Here is a 15,669-nt window from a genome sequence, read left to right as displayed (position 1 = left end):
GGTTGAGAGTTCAATCCCTGAATGGTTCAGGTAGCCGGCTCAAGGTTGACTCAGCCATCCGTCCCTCTGAAGACACTAAACGGAGTCCTCAGCTTACCGACCTTGGAAGGAAGTAATAAACAAAATTACCTAAAAGTGCTATACAAATAACAAGTCCCTTACATTACAGTCTACTTGGAGAATTGCAAAGCACAAGTTTTGTATGTCGATCAGGATTTCTCTAGGCCATCAGAACGATGGAAGGTGAGAAACCTGACAGACAGGTAACCAGCATAGCAGGTTTTACTCCGATCTTCTTGATGATGTCTCGTGTCTTATAGCCTGAAAAATAATGTGTATATACACAGAGAAAGTGTGCCGTGTTCTGTAAACTTTTGCAGCCCTGGAGCAGACAATTTTTTACCTTGCCAGAGAAACGAACTATGAGCATGAATGAAGAGGGCCGGATCTTAGTTCAACTGTATGTAAAACATTTTCTGCTTAGTGATCTCCATGATAAGCTATAAGGATGTGCGATACGAGGGAGCTCCAAAATAAGCCCAAGGTGATGGCTGCAGTTGAGGCCCAGAAGTGTAGAAGGACTGCATAAAGCTCTACGCAACATCCGAGAGAGGGTGTGAGTGAGTCAAGGCAAGCACAAAGAGAGGACACTCCCGTACGTTACAGAGTAAGCAGCCACACTGGTGATATTCTTGGGTCAGTGTGTGCAGGTTGGCGAATACTCCTGGACAAGTGAGAGTTGTTACAGCCAAAGGCAGGTGTGTGTATATTGACATATAGTAGACACAGGAAGAGATGGAGATAACGAGAGAATCAGTGAGCTAAAATCAAGAGAGAGTCCAATGTGAGTGTTATTGAGTGTTTTGGTTGTTGAATCTTGCATCCCGTTGAGAACATAAGTCTTACTACAGAGACTGTATGTGATTCTATGTAATGTTGTGTATGGTTCTGAGTTACACCAGGCCCACCTTGCTACTAAAGAAACTGAGATGGTCGTATATGAGTGACCAGACCTTTCAGACTAGAGACTGATACCACATTCCGGAAGTGGTGTTGCTTTGTGAAGTGATGGAAGACAACTTTTTTAGAATGTTAGACACTGGATGATCATATCGGTGTTGGGACCAGTACGGCATGCACACACGGTGAACGGACTCAGGACACTATTGCCAGACCACCAGCAGAGAGGATCGTTTGGCAGGCACGAGCAGCTCCAACTGCTTCAATCATCCAGAGGTAACTGGCACCATCGTTACAGGCCCTTGTATCTGCGGGAACCATTTCCAGACACGTGGCCTCAACATTTGGTCTCATGGTGCCCATTAAATGGGCCACCTTTGACACCCACCATTGCCTCTATTTGCAGTAGTGTCGTGAACAACGAAACTGAACTGCTACCAAGTCGAAATGAGTTGTTTTCTAATGACAATCGTGTTTATGTCTGGAAATCTAGGGGTGAGCGCCTCAATTCTGTCTTTGAGAGGTATTAAAAAAGGGCAGCGCTCCTGGGGCAGGAAGGTAGATAAATTCCAAATGTGCAAAATAAGGCAAAGCTAACTTTCTGGGTGTGACTGGGGCACCCTAGGAGGGGCAATAAGTCACACCTGAAGTCCCCGTTTGCTTATAAATTATCCGGTGGTTACGGGTCATACAAGCATCCGGAAGAGGAAAGCATCAATGGAACGCTGATAGAGATCTCGGAAACGTAAAATACAGGATAAAATGAGTGAACAATACCCAGCACTCTAGGGAATATGATCATATATTTGTAGGGAGTAGAAGTAGAAAAAATTATCTTAATTTACAGGAGCGGGGGGGGGGGGGGGGGGGGGGTTGTCAATGTTTAGAACACCCCCTAATCCTGGTTGGCGATGCACCACTATGCCGTTACCCAGGACTTGGAATAAATGATCCACCAGAGGTAATGTATCCAGGATGTATTCATAGGGTAATCTATGAGCTTGACAATATTAATTCACTATAAAATTAATAACTTCAGGATACGTAGCTAAGGGAAGTGTGCAACGCGTTTCGGGGGATGACTTTACCTCCTTTCTCAAGCAGATTTCAGTGGAAAACCAGCAATAATCGCTTGCACTCTCTTCTAGTGGTTTAAAGGGTCATTTCATTTCAAGGGTCATATTTTCGCTGACACAAATGAACCCAATTAGCAATATGTAGACGGCAGCAGTATTTGTGTTCTTTAGTTCATTTCATCTTTGCATTATAGACATTCCAACAGACTGGCTGGAACATATTTGTATCAGTCAGATATGCTGCTGTCTCTAGATTGTCTCAGTGGAAATACCAATCGTCTCTCTTCCATGCAATACATAAAGATTGTGTATACTGAAACTACGTTTTTCACCCATATTTAAAGGGGTTGTCTCGCGGCAGCAAGTGGGGTTCAGCACTTCTGTATGGCCATATTAATGCACTTTGTAATATACATCGTGCATTAAATATTAGCCATACAGAAGTTATTCACTTACCTTCCCTGCGCTGGCGTCCCCGTCTCCATGGCTCCGTCTAACTTCAGCGTCTAATCGCCCGATTCAAGCCTCCTGATTGGCTGGAATCGGCACACGTGACGGGGCGGAGCTACGCGATGACGCGTAGAAGGGGGTGGAGCCAGAACGCCGCTGCTGCCGGACAGACCCGAAGGCAGAAGACCCTTCTGCGCAAGTGCGTCTAATTGGGCGATTAGACGCTGAAGTTAGACGGAGCCATGGAGACAGGGACGCCAGCGCAGGGAAGGTAAGTGTATAACTTCTGTATGGCTCATATTTAATGCACAATGTATATTACAAAGTGCATTAATATGGCCATACAGAAGTGTATAACCCCACTTGCTTTCGCGAGACAACCCCTTTAAAGCACTTCTTATTTTCTTAGGGCTCATGTCCATGAGGAAAATACAGCCCGCGCGGATTTCTGCTCCAGATTTCAGCAGCGGTATTAGTTTAAAATGCATTTTTGGACATGCGGATTTAGTTTTTTCCCCACGCAGATGTACTGCGGATAATCCGTGCGTAAAAAAAAAAAAAAAAAGCACCCCAAAAGGAAAAGAAGCCAAACCCCTAAGGCCTCATGTCTACAGGGAAAATCAGATCCGCTGTGGATTTGGGCTGCGGATGCACTGTAATTGTCTTTTATTTTTCATGCGGGAGATCAATTGAGCTATGTGCTCTATGAGGTCCCGCACGCGTGAGCCGCACCTAAATGGAGCATGTCCATTTTTTTTCATGCTCCAGAAATTTTTAAATTCACTGTTATTGACCATCCGCAGGTATTTATCTACCTGTGGGTGGTCAATGCATTCCTATGGGGCGCGGATCCACGTGCGGGAAAAACGCTCTGGATTTTAATTCTTAATTTGCCCGTGGACATGAGGCCTAATAGTTGTCCAACTCCCTGGCCAACGACTAGGAGCCATACTTTGCTTTCAGCATTGTACAGAGCAGGATGGCCGTCTCTGATGCCACAAGAAAGGCCCTTATTTCATGGCTGCTTTTCTCTCACGTTTTCTCTCATTGTTTTCCCCACCTCCCAGGCTTTATCACCACCCACAAATCTGCGGGTGTATTTGCGGATTTCCCGCACCCATTGACCTCGATAAAGGCAAATCTGCGCTTGATCACGTGTGATCCGCGGTAAAATGGATCTTCCATCCATTCTTTCCACCCCGTCCCGGAAGGTTACTGACTGTTCTAGGAGTAGCAAACTGTTTGATCATATTTTGGACTGTTGACGACGGGATGCCGAGGTTCTTGGAGATAGTCTTGTACCATTTAGATTGCTTGTGCTTGGTGATAATAGCATTTCTGGTCGGCCTAGAGAGCTCTCTCGTTATTGCCATTGTGAAGAAGAAACGGGGAATCAATTGGCCTTATTAACTATCCAAGCCCCAACTCACAGGCTGATGTAAGCACTGACCAGGTGGGGACAGGCAGGTCCACTTTCTGATTAATCACAGCTTAGTCTGATTTTGTCCTTTGTGTAGCCTTTCTTTGCTGCCTTTCTGTATCAGACATACGAGTTTATAGATATAGTTTCATTACACACTTTATATCAGGAGAGATTTCACATGGTGTACTTATTATTACCAATAATGTTGACCATAATTGTATATGGATGCTTCTTGGACATGACAGTCTATGTAAACACTGTTGCGTACCAAGTACTCTCCTTCATGGTGTTGGTATTTCACAATGGCAGTTGGCACTCTTGTTTAAGGATAATGATACATAGTTCAAGGTATTGACTCAGTGTTCAATTTCCCCAAATCGCCATCTGATTGAACATCTATGGCAGTGATGGCGAACCTTTTAGAGACAGAGTGCCCAAACTGCAACCCAAGACCCATTTATTTATAGCAAAGTGCCAACACATCAGGGGGCGGAGCTTATCACGACGTATGATTTTTACCTATGTCATAAAAAGTACAGGGCTGCTTCAAAATAGACAGCGAGGAACACCATGTGTTTTTTTCCCCAAGCTGGAGCACTGGAGTACCATTGGTGCGGATTTTGACTAGAAATCAGCCGCATACCCACTGCTGATTTCATAGTATGCGGCGCCCCCCTCACTACTTTGAAGGCTTCTTGCTGTCAGCGCACCTCAGCCTCTAGTTCTCAGCGGCCTGTAGTAGCCTCACCTGACCAGGCCGCTGGGACCAGAAGCCAGGCAGCGCTGACTGCAGGTAGCCTGCAGAGGGGGTGACTGGGAGCGTCGCATAGTATGAAATCTGCTGCAGGTACGCGGTTGATTTCTAGTCAGAATCCGCACCAATGTAACAGATTTTGTCACCCATATTGGCCTCAGAAGTAATAATGTTCCCTATATTGGCCTCCACAGTGGCCTCAGTAGTAATAGTGACCCCTCACAGTGGCGCCAATAGTAATAGCGTCCCCCACAGTGGCCTCAGTAGTAATAGCGTCCCCCACAGTGGCCTCAGTAGTAATAGCGTCCCCCACAGTGGCCTCAGTAGTAATAGCATCCCCCACAGTGGCCTCAGTAGTAATAGCGTCCCCCACAGTGGCCTCAGTAGTAATAGCGTCCCCCACAGTGGCCTCAGTAGTAATAGCGTCCCCCACAGTGGCCTCAGTAGTAATAGCGTCCCCCACAGTGGCACCAGTAGTAATAGCGTCCCCCACAGTGGCGCCAGTAGTACTAGTGACCCCCATAGTGGCGCCAGTAGTACTAGTGAAACCCATAGTGGCCTCAGTAGTAAATAGTCACCCCCCACAGTGGCCTCAGTAGTAATAGTGACCGCCACAGTGGCCTAAGAAGTAATATTAACCCCACAGTAGCCCCAGTAATAATAACCCCACAGTAGCCCCAGTAATAACTCCACAGTAGCCCCAGTAATAACCCACTCAGTAGTATTAACCCAACAGTAGCCACAGTAGTATTAACTCTATAGTAGCTCCAGTAGTAATATTAAGCCCCTCAGTAGCCCTAGTAGTATTAACCCCCACAGTAGCCCCAGTAGTATTAACCCCCACAGTAGCCCCAGTAGTATTAACCCCCACAGTAGCCCCAGTAGTAATATTAATGCCACAGTAGCCCCAGTAGTAATAGACCCTAACCGATACACTTACCTCCTCCGTGTAGTCAGGGCCGGTCCTTCTCTTCTCGGCGCTGATCCCGGGTGCACACTCTGACGGCAGTGTGTGCGCCCGAAACACATATCTATATTACTCCCCAAATGCACACCGTTCGCAACCTCACTGGTTCTTTGGATTTACTCATTCCTGATTGGTTTTTTGGGTTGGCTTATTTACGGTGATTGGTTATTTGAGTTGGCTGATTCCCGGTAAATGGTTACTTGGTTTGGCTAGTTCAAGGCGATTGGTTGTTTAGGTTGGCTCGTGTAGAAGTGGGGAGTAAGATGCTAATATGCACCCTAGAACGCTTCCACCCTTCTCCTCTCCTGCGGAACTAAGGAGGAGAGGTCAGGGGAGGAGGATCCCGGGTGCACACACTAAAGTCAGAGTGTGCACCCGGGATAAGTACCGCTGAGTGATTACCGGCCAGGGAACTGCGGCACCCCAGCCGCTAATCACTACCGTGAAGAGCAGCCCCAGGTGCACTTGCCAGCAGGGAGGGCTCTGCTGCCCTCTCTGGCACACGTGCCATAGGTTCGCCACCACAGATCTAAGGGATGTGGTGGAAAAATAAGTGTAAAGGTGCTTTTGGATGGAACGATCATCATTCAAAAAAATCGTTCAAATGAGCGAAAGTAAATAAGTGTTCGGCCTAAACGCAAGCGAATGAATGAAGTCTCTGATCGATTTTGGTTTCAACGAATCGACGATGGATTTGCCTGTCTAAACAGGCTGCATGAAAGTGAATGAGGTAGCAGTGACATCACTGGCTCGTTCAAATGAGAATTGACTCGTCTAAAAGGACCCTAATTAGAGATGAGCGAACGTGCTCGGCCACGCCCCTTTTTCGCCCGAATACCGCGATTTCCGAGTACTGCCGTACTCGGGCGAAAAAATTCGGGGGGCGCCGTGGCGGCACGGGGGGTAGCAGTGGGGAGTGAGGGGGAGAGGGAGAGAGAGAGAGGGCTCCCCCCTGTTCCCCGCTGCTACCCCCTGCACCGCCACGCCTCTCCCCGCCCCCCGGCGCCCCCCGAATCTTTTCACCCGAGTACTGAAGTACTCGAAAATGGCGGTACTCGGGTGCGTAAGTACTCGAAACGAGTACGTTCGCTCATCTCTAACCCTAATTAATGAAGGCCTTTTCCCCTACAATTTACAGGACTGAAAGGATTTGAAGCTAACATCTTGGTTCCAGATATCACAAGGTCCCTTTAGAGGTCTTGTGAAGTCCATGCCTCAAAAGGTCAGAGCTATTTTGGTACCAATATTAGGCAAGTGGTTTAATGTTATAGATGATCAGTGCATTATAATGTATAAACAATTAAAAGGGAATTTGTCCCGTACTTTCAACAGTATGAGCTAACCTTAGGTGCTAAACGGAGGCTGGAGATGTGTTATACTTACCTTTCCCGTCATTCCCCCGGTTTCTGTGTCAGTCTAAGTAGTCCGCCAGTTCTAGTTTTATAATGGACAACTTAGCAGCACAACTCAATGTACTGAGCGGCAGCTTCCAGGCCTCACAACGGGGGAACGACGAGGAAGGTAAGTATAACTCTTATATCCCTGGACTCAGTGGGCCACTTACTTTTAGCTCATAAACTTCGCTCATACAGCTAAAAGTAGGTGAGAGAGTCTCTCTAAGCTGACCGTACAATTGAGATAGCCATTGGACAAGCATGCATGTTTATTTTAATGGGGAGAATGAATGAAGCTGCTATCTACATGCCCAATCCATCTTCCCCCAACAAGGGGCATTTAGGATGTTAACTAGAGATGAGCGAGTATACTTGCTAAGGCACATTACTCGAGCGAGTAGGGCCTTAGCCGAGTATCTCTAAAGATTCGGGGGCTGGCGGGGAGCGGCGTCGGAGAGCGGGAAGGGATGGAGGGGAGATCTTTCTCTCCCTCTCTCCCCCCGGCACCTCACCTGTCACCCGCGCTGGCCCCCGAATCTTTAGAGACGAGCAGGGAGATACTCGGCTAAAGCACTACTTGCTCGAGTAATGTGCCTTAGCGAGTATGCTCGCTCATCTCTAATGTTAACCCTTCATACACAAACGTTGACTTTACCTCAATGTGTTTTTCGTTCTGTTTTTAGTCTCCCGTCACTATACATTTGGCTGCTATAAACATTGTTTTAGGATACAAAGTGCGCATTACCACCACAACCAGCCAGATCTTGTGAGATGTATAAAATTTAATGTGCTTTTTCTTTTGAATATTTGAAAAGAAAATTATGATATTTTGTTCAAGTCAAATGCCAGTGAACCTTAGTGGAGTTTGTTTTACATTTAAAAAGCATATAATCACAATACTACAATGTTACATGTTATGGCTTATAAGTGCATGGCAAGCAAATCCCTGAGAAGCCATTAACATTGCCATTTATTGAATTCCCACAACTCTCTCATGTGATATATAACAGCTGAACGATATCTATACAGTGGAGTAAGCAGATTCCCCAATCCCAAGAACAATCCTCATTGTCCATTATAGTCCAGCTCTACATTTAAAAACAATCTCTCCGAGAAAGAACAAGTCCACGTCGTGTCCAGGGATGCAGCACATCCAATCCTGCCCGTATGCAGCAATAAATTAAGAAATTCTTCATGTTTCCTGCAGAAAAGAGAAGACAGAACTTAAGAAAGAAAATAACACAAACTGCAGTTTTGAATACTTAGAAAAAAATTACTGCTAGACTCATAACACTTATAATGTCCTAAAACTGTGAGTTTAAAACCGCATGCCAAGATAAAGTGGACCTCCGTCCGGTAAGTGATCATTTATAACCATTTGGGGTGGTAGGACTGACTTGCAAGCAGAGAAATTACAATTTAGAATTACAATTTGGACATTGGAGCATCAGGTGAACCCATTAAAGGTACCATTTTTTTTAATCATAGACCTATAGCATGACTTCTAACACCATTACCTTGGCCTGGTAAAATCATGTGACGTCCTTTAACCCCTTAAGGATGTGCCCCCCCCCCCCCCCCATTTCTGTTTTTTCCTCCCTACTTGAAAAATCTTAACTTTTATTTATCCATCAACGTAGATGTCTGAGGGCTTGTGTTTCGTGGAACGAGTTGTATTTGTCAATGGTGCCCTTTAAAGGGGTTCTGTCTCTAAAAAAGAAAAATTCTATACTTATCTATTCCTCCCCCATCAATCTACTTACCAGATCTTCACCTGTCTCCTGCAGTCCAGGGGCTCACTTCACCTCCAGCTGCCCGATTCTTTTCCTTCCTGTGAGGTTATGTACATTTGGTTGGCAGTCTTTTGCCTGCCAACCAATGAACGTTATGTCACAGCTCACAGGCCAGCAGGGGGGCTGCCTATCTTCTTCAGAGATTGCTCATGCCAGCTATTTCTGAAAAAGATTACAATTCCTTCCTGGGCAGTGAAGCTACAGCACAGGGATATGACCTTCACTGACCCAGCCGGAAGGAATTTGAGATCTGCAGCCCTCATAACAAGCTGGGCCCAGCCTGCAGTGAGCTGACCTGGGGCACTGGAGAAGCTCAACCAGGAGAAGATGTGATAAGGAGACAGACAGGGAAGGAATAGGTAAGTTTAGATAATTTTTTTAAATGACAAAACCCCTTTAATGTACCGTATAATCCAAAGAAAAATTCTAAGGGGAGCGAAATGGGAAAAAAACTAAATTCAGCCGTCTTGGGGTGGGTGGGATCTTGTTTTTACAGCGTACACACAGCAGCAAAAATGAAATGCTAACTTTATTCTATGGGTCAGTCCGATTACTACAGTATACATATATACACACATTTTTTTGCTGTACTACTTTTAAAATATAAAATATCTTTGGAAACAAATATATTTTCTGCTGTCATCTTCTGACAGCCATGACTTTTTTATTTTTCTGTTGACCTAGTTGTGTTGAGGCTCTATTTTTCAAGGACCTCCTGTAGTTTCTATTGGTACCATTTTGGAATACATATGACTTTTATTACATTTTTTTTCTTGAAGACGCAGTGACCAAAAAAAAGCGCAGTACTGTTTATTTTTCTTTGCCGACAACATTCCCATGCAGGGTAAATAAAGCATTACTTTGATAGGTCAGACTTTTATGGATGCAGCAATACCAAATGTGTTTTTATTTTTTTTAATTTAGATTCTTCTATATTAACCCCTTAGTGACCAGCCCATAGTGTTTTTATGTCCTGCCCAAGGGGGCCTTAATCCCTGTGGACATAAAAACATGTGTCCTGCAGGGATTAATGCCACGTGGGCTCTGGACTTGACAGCTCCATGCTATTGGTGACCGTAGGTAGCCGACAGCATGAAGCCGTCATTCCGGGCTGCGAGGAGCCGAAATGATAGCGCCGATCGCATAAAAGTGCAAGAAAGCTTTTAAAGAGTTAAAGATTCAGCTGCCCTCATGGATCGGATCCATGGGGGCAGATGAGAATACTCACCCCCGTCCGACGCACTGTTCCCCGCTGTTCTGGTCCTCCGGGCCCCGAAGTCGGACTTCTGCGTATGCGCGCCATGCAGCATTACGTCAGCCACATGCGCAGAAGGCCCGGAGCCGCAGGAAATTTAAAATCCCCTGGCTCCCTGAAGGTAGCCGGGAGGCAGGAGAAGTCACCGGGGAGCCCGCCGCTGAGGTCACGAAATACCCCCAAAAAAGCATGGGAGGAGGAGGGATACATGGTTTTCTTGCTCCATGTGCTCATTCCAACCAACCTCTGTAATTACCCCCGTCTTCGGACAAAAATGGGGATGGCGGGGGGATTATGTTTAGAAAGTCTTTTTTTTCTGCACCAGTGGGCAATGGCGCTGGAATTTATTCAGTTGTGCCCTGAAATCCAACGGGTGTTCCCTCCATTGGGGCCACAATGGGTAGGTTCCTGAACATGGGACAAACGGGGGTATCCATTTTGGGGTGAACGTCTTCATTCCTATGTACACTGTACAAAGAAAGAATGGTTTTTAAATTGACACAATTGCCAAAAAATGAAAATTATAATTATTTCCTCCTGCTTTGCTTAGATTCATTCAGAAACTGTGGGTTCAAAATACACAGTACACCCCTAGAGGAATTCGCTAAGGGGTCTAGTTTTCAAAATTGGGTCATTTGTGGGGGTTCTCCATTGTTTTGGCCGCTCAATGGCTCTACAAGTGGGCAATGGGGCCTGGAATTTCAGTTGTGTCCCGAAATCCAACGGGTGTTCCCTCTATTACAGGCCGAGCCATGTGCCCTGTAAGTAGATTAGGGCCACAACGAGTATATTTCTAAACACAGGACAAACAGGGGTAACCATTTTGGGGTGCAAGTCTTTATTTATGTGTGTGCTGTACAAAAAAAACTGTTTTTAAATTGACACGATTGCCCACAAAAATGAAAATCGAAATTATTTCCTTCTACTTTGCTTAGATTTATTCAAAAACTGTGGGATCAAAATACGCAATACACCCCTAGATGAATTAAAAAAAGGGTCTAGTTTTCAAAATGGGGTCATTTGTGGGGGTCCTCCATTGTTTTAGCAACTCATGGGCTCTACAAGTGGGCAATGGGGCCTAAAACACCTTCAAGCAAAAGGTCTGTTCTGAAAGCCACCGGCTGCTCCTTTTCATTTTGGGCCCCGTTGTGCATACAAACAGATGTTTAGGGCCACAATATGTATGGTTCTGAACACGGGACAAACAGGGGTATCCATTTTGGGGTGCAAGTCTTTATTAATATGTGTGCTGTACAAAAAAACTGTTTTTAAAGTGACACAATTGCTAAAAAAATAAAAATTGTAATTTTTCCCCCTTCTACTTTGCTTAGATTCATTCAAATACTGTGGGGTCAAAATACGCAGTACACCCCTAGATGAATTCATTAAGGGGTCTAGTTTTCAAAATGGGGTCATTTGTGGGGGTTCTATATCGCTCCGGCCGCTCAAGGGCTCTACAAGTGGGCAATGGGGACTAAAACACCTTCAGGCAAAATATCTGTTTTGAAAGACACTGGCTGCTCCTTTTGGTTTGGGCCCCTTTGTGCATACAGACATAATATTGGGGCCACAATGGGTATGTTTCTGAACACGGGACAAACAGGGATATCCATTTTGGGGTGCAAATCCTCATTTTCATGTGCACTATAGAAAAAAAACTGCCTTTAAAATGACATATATGCAGAAATCTGAAATTTTATTTTTCTCCTCTAAATTGCATTAACTCCTGAAAATAAACTGTGGGGTCAAAATACTCCTGACCCCCCTCAGTGAATATATTAAGGGGTGTAGTTTTTAAAATGGTGTCATTTGTGGGAGTATCTATCATTCTGACACCTATCAGCCTTTGCAATGTTGGCTTGGTGTAGGAAAACAAAGTGTTCCTCAAAATGTTGATAATCAATGTTAAATTTGTACGTCTCCTAAATGGTTAAAAAAAATAAATAAAAGTTTTTCAAATGTGCGTCCGAAATGAAGTAAACAGATGGAAATATATATCTTATCAAAAATGTTTACAGTATGTTTGCACATATTTGATATATTACAATTGAAAATGTGAAAAAATGACAATTTTTAAATTTTTTTCCACATTTTGGCGCTTTTATTAATTATACACAAATTATTTTGCCACCTAAATGAAGTACAAAATGTGGCGAAAAAACAACGGCAGAATCACTTGGATATGCAAAACCTTTACGGAGATATTCTATGTTAAAGTGACACATGACAGATTTGCAAAATGTGGTCTGGTCATTAAGGCGCAAACAGGCTTGGTCACTAAGGGGTTAAACTAGCTGATATACCCGGCTTCGTCTGAGTTAATTTAGTACAGGTGTTTACCTGTTGTTCCCACGGAAACTTTAATGAAGTCAAGGTTACTTTAGAGTAAATATGTATATACATAAAGGAGCGTTAGATTCCCCTTTCAGACTGCATGTACCGATGTGCCACTTCTCCTATTCTCCTCATTTAGGACCTAAAGAATGCTCACAACAGATTTTTTACGCTTGTACAACACCGAGAAGTTACATTACATAGGGGTGCACTTACTTTTGCAATTAGCATTGAACAATCGAATTGCGACCCCTTTACTTTTCGTATTTGGGGCCTAAAGAATGCTCGTGCCAAATTTCACGCTTCTACGACAACGAGAAGTTACATTATATAGGGGTGCACTTTCTCTGCAATTAGCATTAAATAATCGAGTTGTGACCCTGTTACTTTTCCTATTTAGGAGCTAAAGAAAGCTTGTGCCAAATTTTGTGTTTGTATGATATCGGTAAGTTAGAGAATTAGATTAGGTACATTACATACGGGTGCCAATACTTTTGCACTTATCATTGAATCATCAAGTTGTGACCCCTTTACTTTTCCTATTTAGGACCTAAAGAATGCTCCTGCCAAACTTCATGTTTGTATCACACCAGAAAGTTAGAGAATTAGTGGCTAGTCAGTCAGTCAGTGATTGAATGAGTCAGCCAGCCAGCGAGTCAGTGAATCAGTCAGCCAGCGAGTCAGTCAAGACTTACACATACACACACACTATATACAGGGTGGAGCGCGGTAATTTGCTAATTTGGGAGTGAAATAAAAAAATAATGAACTTGTAAAAACGTTATTTTATATTTTATTTACATTGAACAGTAGTGGAATTTCAAGACGTTGTCTCCACCGGATTCTTCATAGTGAACTGAATTTTCACCCGTATAAAATGTGCGTGGTCCAACAATTGTCAGCACGGGGTTATGTTACACGACGAACATCTTGTGAAGACATGCTTGCAACCATACCTCGTGACGCAATTGTGTTCTTTTCTGATGAGGCACATTTTCACCTCAGTGGGTGTGTAAACAAACAAAACATGCAGTACTGGAGCGATACAAACCCCAGAGAAGTTCACCAGAGACCTCTGCATTCGGACCGCGTCACTGTGTGGTGCGCCTTATCACCAGTAGGCATCATTGGCCCTTACTTTTTTCCGGCAACTGTGAATTCCGAACGTTACTTAACTATGCTGCAGGATTTTTTCCAGCCAGCACTCGAGGCAATGCAATTAGAGGATACATGGTTTCAACAAGATGGTGCCACTGCGCACACAGCGAGAGTTACCATGAATTTTTTGAGGCAAACGTTTCCTGAACGGCTTATCTCTCTGAGGGGTGATCTTAACTGGCCGGCACGCTCACCAGACTTAGCCCCATGCGATTTTTTCCTTTGGGGTTACCTGAAGTCTAAGGTGTATTGCAACCATCCCAACACCCTGGAAGACCTAAGGAACAATATTGACGCTGAGATTGCCAGAATACCAGTCAACATGCTTGAAAGAGTGCATGAGAACTTCCGAAAACGTATGCAGCAGTGTGTGGATAGCGAAGGTCAACATTTGCCAGATACAATATTTAAAACCAAATAATTTGTAAATTCCACTACTGTTCAATGTAAATAAAATATAAAATAAAGTTTTTACAAGTTCATTATTTTTTTATTTCACTCCCAAATTAGCAAATTACCGCGCTCCACCCTGTATATCTCAAAATGGGGGACTCTTAAACTGTTTTTGTTTTTATAATTAAACTACTTTTAAAAATCTTTTTATTTCCCTTAAGGGTCTTGAACTTGCGATGATTTGATCGCTCCTGCAGTATAATGTACTGCAGTAGTATTACATTATACCACGATCAGACAGGCATTCTATCAAGCCACGCCACAGGCAATCTATAGTGGCAGCTCAGGGGGGGGGGGGCTTTCCGAAGGCCCCTGGCTGTCATGGCAACCTTCGGCAATCGATCAGGGAATTTAAATGCTACTACAAGAATTGAACAGTGTCTGTTGCCCTCTACTCATATAGCTAGGTGAGGATGGATTTCTCAGCGCCATCTTCACCTAGCTGTATAGTAGAATAGGGGTTTTGTAAGAAAAATGTACAGAATAGGCTGAAAAAACCTACTGTAAAAATGCTTAGAATTACCTATTCTATACATTAAAAAAAGTGTAGGTACTCACTGGGTGTTGATGATTGCCATGGCAGCCCTGGGCCAAGTGAAAGCTTCCAAGACTGCCATGTATTTAACTATACTGAAGTCTTACCTATAGTGGTGCTTAATATGTGAATGTGAAAAATACAATGTGCCGCAATACTCAAGTATTGCAACATATTGTAAAAGCAATCAAACGCTCTAAAATGGACAAAAAATTATGTAAAATGAAGGTGAAATTATTTTTTTTTTCATTTGCACTGAGGATCTGCAACTATAGCACAGTACATGACATGGGTATGGGGATTAACAAAAACCAATACACATGCAGATGTAAAAAAAATCCAAACACAATTCAGGACATGCAGTGGGCTTAATATGGCTTGTACAATGCATTTATTAGCAGTCCGACCCCTCTGCAGTTCTGAAAAATGTAGATGTGATTCTAGCACCGAGACGAGATAAAATACTTACTAGAAGCAGCAGGAGCTAGAAGGATTTGTCGGAATAAATTCAACTTTACATGTGGGATCGTAACATTGATATAAATGATTAAATATCAAAGCAGGAGGAGATTTTATTGAGGAAAACTGAACACCTGAAGGAAGACTCTAAGGCGGGCATGGAGGCATACAGGTTCGGTATGGTATCCTGCGGCATATCATACCACATTTACTGTAACTGAGCCTGTAGATTGTATAAACTTGTAGGCTGTGGAAGTGGATGGTCCCATACATGTTCTATTGGTGATAAATCTGGCGACCACAGAAGTGTGACAATGTTGTGGGGATATTCCTATGACCCCTTGTGTGTGCGGCCGAGTATTATCCTGCTGCCTCTTGGAAGCCGCCATGAGAGGAGCACATGTGGCTGCAGAATGTCCTGAACATATCGCTGAGCCGTCATTGTCCTTCATGTCACTACTAGGGGTGACCGACTGTCATATGTGATGGCCCCCAGACCATCACACCAGCAGGGGGCAGTGTGCAGCTCCACAGCAAAGGCAGCATTTAGGCGCTAACCCCGAGGTCCCCAGACATGAACAAGGCCGTTGTCAGAACCAAAACGAAGCCTGGATTCGTCTCTGAAGTCAACCTGGTTCCACTCTATTGCAGCCCAGCT

General features: G+C 44.1%; 1 protein-coding gene across 1 annotated transcript in view; it reads right to left on the bottom strand.

Annotated features, from left to right (window-relative positions):
- Nucleotides 1-7,794: 7,794 nt before the first annotated feature.
- The window catches only part of MFHAS1 (multifunctional ROCO family signaling regulator 1), an 81,000-nt gene continuing 73,125 nt past the window's right edge, over nt 7,795-15,669 (bottom strand). The window contains exon 3 of the mRNA XM_066574521.1: nt 7,795-8,225. The gene's annotated coding sequence lies outside the window, so the exon portion shown is untranslated. The remainder of the gene's footprint in view (nt 8,226-15,669) is intronic.

The sequence above is a fragment of the Eleutherodactylus coqui genome, chromosome 7, assembly GCF_035609145.1.
Source record: "Eleutherodactylus coqui strain aEleCoq1 chromosome 7, aEleCoq1.hap1, whole genome shotgun sequence".
Classification (NCBI taxonomy): domain Eukaryota; kingdom Metazoa; phylum Chordata; class Amphibia; order Anura; family Eleutherodactylidae; genus Eleutherodactylus; species Eleutherodactylus coqui.
This window is presented reverse-complemented; position numbering and strand designations above follow the sequence as displayed.